Raw genomic sequence first — 5,732 nt, 5'->3', positions numbered from 1 at the left:
ACTTCTTGCACAGACACAACATTGTCGATTGCCGATTGCAGTGGACAGGCGAGCGTGCAGCATAGCATAGATTCCGAGGCCTCGGCATTTGCAGGGTTTGAACACACGTCACAGTTCGCAACTGCAGGGATTGAGACGAGATGCGAGGAATGTTTTGCTAGTCTGGTTAGTCCTGGGCGGAGTTGAAACGTTCGGAATCAAATAGCGTAACCTGGGCAGGGTCGGGAATGCAAAGCTGTGCTCCGGCTGCTCCGTAGCATTCTGCTATGGTTACGCCTAATCTCGGCCCACCTCACCTATCCCCAGACGAAGCACGTACCGCAACCTCGTATCTTGATCGGCAAAGCCTCTGCTGAAGCATTTGTTATCTTTGGAAGCCAACCTTTCTGGTTCCTGAGTGTTTCATGCTGGCGTCCTATAAATGATAGCTCGACTGCTAAGTTTTCTTTTCCTGGGCTGGCCTTGGCATGTACAAGTACCACGTGATGTGTTGGTCGCGCGCATTACAGACTGTGTGAACGCAGCTGAGAGTATCTTCACGTGACGAGATCTTTTTGAACACTTCATTGTTATCAGAAGAGCAACATGAGTGAAAGAAAGCATGGAGTAGACGCTCAAATCGAGCGATAATTAAGTATACCAATTTTAAATGTGAGCCATAGCTAGGACGAACATGCTCTGCTGATACTGTATATAGGTGCTCCATGTTGTTTTTGATAGCGCATGTAGAGGCATGCACATAGCAAGAGAAACTACGGGTGAGAACGAAGGAATTGGGGTGGGATTTGTACCTCGGGCTCCCCTTCATGTTCGGTTTATTCTCGTTTTGTACCGGAGTCCGCCACTAAGCTGTATGTGCTACATAAGAATCGAGGGGGGGGGGGGGGGGGGGGGGAGAGAGAGAGAGAGAGAGAAATAGATTTCATAGCAATCATACAGATCCTTCCCGACACTCTAAACGAACTTACATCAAGGTAAATAGATCAGATCAGATCAGTAGATGATTGGCAGATATGTAACTTGAGAAATTACCAGTTTGATCATTTCGGAATGGCGCCGATGACGCTACAGCAGGTCGGAAGGAAATCAAAGCTGCTGGCTATCAACGTGCAGCGCATTTTTGCAGAGTCGTACTTAGACGACGATGATAATGATGATGCACCTTTTATCTCTAAATTGAAGTTGAGTGGGAGGATTGTAGAGCAGAACAGGTTAGAATGCTGGCAGAAGTCGACACACGTACTAGCCGGACTTGCTTGTACTTTGTGCTAGGCTTCTCACCTGTCAGGGCCGCCTCCCACACGTAGTATGGATGACGGTCACTACTAGACTGCACGCTTGTTCGCATAGCCCCATGATATATGGAAAAGCGTGGGACATGTGCCATAACAGGGGAGAGCCAGCGGTATCAGTTTGGGTGGGCGAAACTATATAGAACCGAAATATAACAGCTTTCAAAAAGTGTTCGTGTTATCCTTAGCCAATAGCTTATGCGGTTTCTCGTTCTATGCTGCCGGTTTCAACCCTATTCTTTCGACCAGATGTTAGAGCCGCTCTCGCGTACAGTCATTTTTTCCTGACTACTGCACCGCTATCCGGATCTATTTCTCTGGGGCCGCGTACTGCGGAATCTCCGAGGCCGCGCCTGCACCGCGATTTGCCAGCATTCGGGCGCTGTAAAATATTTTCAAAGATATTTTCACCGTACCATTGTGTAGCTGCAAGGCTATTTGCGTTATCCCAAATTATAAATTATGTGTCTCTTTCAACGAGTGATATTTGTAATTGATGTCATTCGTGCAGTGTCACACTGTGAAATTCAGTTACACTCGCACTGAAAGGCGCTAGCCCTGTGGTGAGTGTGGTGCGTGACATACGTCACTGGCTTCGGCCGGGCGAATGTGTAGTCTCTGGGGATACAATGAATCTCCAGTCCCATTGTAGCGGCTTACATGGACCCGACAGGAGTGAGTTGAATTGAATTATCGGGCCGGAAACCGGTTACCGGGTTCATGTAAACCCCGTCGGGTCGGGTCGAGGAGACGACGGGCCGAGTCTCGTCAACTCCCGCGCAAAGAGTGAATTGAGTGGATTTGACCTCGCTGCAGGAAGCATGTAAACACTGTCGGGTTGAGTCGGGGCACAGTGGGAGAGGATAACAGTACGGAAAACGCTACAAATCCGTGGGGGAAAACCGGAATCGGGTGCCGTCTTCTAGCTCTTCGCGTCGACGTGAGGTGTCGCCGGGATCGTTGCTCGTCGCAAAATTAAACGACGATCAAATAGCGCAGATATCAGCAGACATAGAGGAAGCAATAGAAAAAAGCCCCATGGAAGACTGGGATTATGAACAGGTAGGACTACTCATAAGGAGGAAAATTAAGGAGGTTAAAGTAGCAAACCGCTGGAATGGAAAGAGGAAGCCACGGAGCTGGTGGAATAAGGAAATCAGGGAAGCTATTGAACAATTATACGGGCTGCTTCAAGGGAACACCGAGTGGCAAAGAAAGCACAGGTATCTCAGGAGGAAATCGACCAAAAATGGGAATCATATCGACAAAAGAAGCTTGAGGTACAGGCCCTCGTCCAAAGTAAAATAAAGCAGTCCACCGATCGCTGGATGGCTGACGTACACGATGCCTCTAGAGGAGGAGCAAGAAAATTCTGGAACCATATAAGCTGGCTAGGGAAAAAGAATCAAGGAAAGCAGGATCGGATTCAAGATAACGAGGGAAATTGTTTAAAGGGAGACAGCGCAGTGAACTACATTACATCAGTTAGAGCCGAGGAGCGACGATAGGGTAATATCCGCAAATCAGGAAGCAACACAAGGTAGCAGAATATAAAGCAGCTTAGAACTGACCAATCTAAACTGAAAAAAGGCAGAAAAAAATATTCCTAAAAACACATCTACAGGAATAGATGGAATTCCGATCAAGCTGATTAATGAACTTGGTCCAAAAAGTAAGGAAACGTTGTTAAAAGCTTTGGAAGCAGTCATAACGAATAAGCAAATTCCGGACAGCTGGCGGCAGAGTAAAACGAATTTGATTTATAAAGGGAAAGGAGAAAGGATGCACATAAAATCCTACAAGCCGATTACCATAATATTTGTTATGTACAGGTTGGCCATGCAGGCGGTGAAATTAAAAGTGCAAGCATGGGTTGAAAGTAACAAGATACTCGGAGAACTTCAGAACGGCTTTAGAAATGGTAGGCAGGCGCTTAGATGATAGCCTATTCGTGATTACCCAATGCATCGAAATATCTAGAGTGGAAAATAGACCTTTGTATTTAGCCTTCCCGGACATACACGGGGCGTACGACAAGGTAAGCAGGGAACTCCTGTGGAACATATTAAAAGAAGAAGGTATCGGTTATGAGATAATAGAGTTCCTGCAGGAAATATACCGAGATAACAAAGTAGAAATTACATGGGAAGGGATAAGAAGTACGGAAGATGTCAAAGTATGCAAAGGATTAAGACAAGACTATCCTCTATCACCGCTGCTGTTCATGCTTTATTTGGTAAACCTGGAACGCAGGATACAAGACCTAGGTTTTAACCTTTCATATAGATTAGGTGGAAAGGCGGTAGAGCAGCGCCTCCCCGGTTTGATGTATGCAGACGATATTGTGCTGCTAGCTGAGAGTCTGGAAGAATTGCAAACTCTAGTTAAGTATTGCGGAGACGAAGGGGACGCTCTAGGCTTCAGTTTTAGCGCAGTTAAGTCTGGTCTGATGATTTTCAACGGCTCAACTGATCAGGGTATTAAAATACAAGGTCATGAAATACCCACAGTAGCAGAATATAAATATCTCGGGGTATAGGTAAATGAAGGATTGGCATACATTGGAAAGCATGAACAATCACTTAAGGCCAAAGGGCGAAGAAATGCCGGTATAATGAAGCATAGGGCATTGTGGGGATATAACAGGTATGAGGTTTTGAGGGGTATTTGGAAAGGAATTATGGTGCCCGGACTTACTTTCGGAAATGCGGTTTTGTGCCTAAAATCAGAGGTACAGCCGACATTAGAAATAAATCAGAGAGCCGTTCGACGATTAGCACTAGGTGCCACGGCAAAACTACAAATGAGGCGGTATAGGGAGATATGGGCTGGTCATCTTTCGAAGTACGGGAAGCTCAGAGTAAAACATTATATGAGGAACGTCTGAGGAAATTGGACAGTAACAAATGGGCAGCTAAAGTATTTAGATATCTATACTTAAAAAGCGTTGACTCACAATGGAGGAAAAGAACTAGGAAACTAATAAGTATGCTGGTCAAAAAGACGGAGAAATAAAGAGCGTTAAGCAACAGGTGAAAAACACAAAAGGTAAAAATTGGATAAATTCGATGGAAAAGAAACAGAGTGTAGAATTATACCGAAAGTGGAAAAGGCAGATCAGGAAGGAAGCTTTCTTTGATAACTCAAGAGGCAGTGCCCTACTTTTTGAAGCTAGATCAGGGTGCCTTAGAACACGCAGCTACAAAAAGAAATTTAACAATGAAGATGAAGCATGTGCTGCATGTGGTAACTCCAGTAAAACAATTGACCGTATTATACTCGAATGTAATATGGTATCCATCCGGAAGTTGATGCAGGCGCAGTCACTGTTCCTGAAGCTCTGGGGTTTAGAGATGCCAGTGGCCGGGTGAATAAACCGGCGGTGGAAGCTAGCAAAAAACGACTGGAAGATTGGTGGCTTAAAAGCAGAGAAGTGACGTAATGTTAGTAATGTAGAAACAAAAATTTAATAATGATGGTATAGTTCACCAATCTAAAACAATAATTAAGGTATAGGGAGAAACATGAGCATGATAGCTACTGCTACCACCCCGTTTCAAAGGGGTGCTCCTATATTCCATCCCATCCATCCGTCCAGAGCCGGTTTTGCGCTCGTCGGGTCAGATCCATGTAAACCCTGTAGCTTCAAGTACACTCACTCTCCAACTCGACGCTGCGCTGCCAGGGATTTTACGGCTCACGTAGTTATCACGGGATATTACACTCGCGATATTACACCCCGGCGGGGGCCGATGTGGCCCAGATCTGCGGTCACTACTAAGTAGACCTATCATCTTACTACTTCCAGCGTCTCGCTACGTATTGTGAACTGCATGCGGTTCCCTTCCAAGACGATTGTACATTTGTTTTTTCCCTGTTATTTTTTCACCCAGCGTTCCATTTTGCTTGCCTATGTCCTTGACCAAGTTTTCCCATGTGAGAAGCGTTGTCATCTCAAATCGCCAATAACTAAGGTATTCTCTAAGAACTTTTATTCCCAACTATTGCGCTCCACGTCACTGACCATCTCCTATAAAACACGGTGAAAAAAAGTGGGAAGATAGTGTCTCCCTGCATTCCTGACAGCTTTCCTTATTGAAATTCCAATACCTCCGTTATGGACGGCTTTGATGGCTGTCCAGCAAGGATTTTCGCAGGTAGCATTTTATGATGGCTATTTATTTTAGATCATTTTCTTTATTTTTTTTTTCTCATTCTATACAGTGAAAAGGCTAGAACATGGTGTCGAAACACTCCCCTAAAGTTTCCAAAAACTGCGTCCCCAATTGTTTCGCCTTTATGACGTCCATTCTTTTTTTTTTACCTTCGGCGTAAAAAAATACTCGAAAAATATTTCTGGCTTTGTCACTGCTATATTACCGACTACCTAATACAGTTATTAAAATTATAGGCCTGCCTCTTCTTTAACCGCATCCCCTT

Source organism: Amblyomma maculatum, chromosome 6 (assembly GCF_055883805.1).
Source record: "Amblyomma maculatum isolate TAMU_Amacu chromosome 6, ASM5588380v1, whole genome shotgun sequence".
Lineage (NCBI taxonomy): Eukaryota > Metazoa > Arthropoda > Arachnida > Ixodida > Ixodidae > Amblyomma > Amblyomma maculatum.
This window is presented reverse-complemented; position numbering follows the sequence as displayed.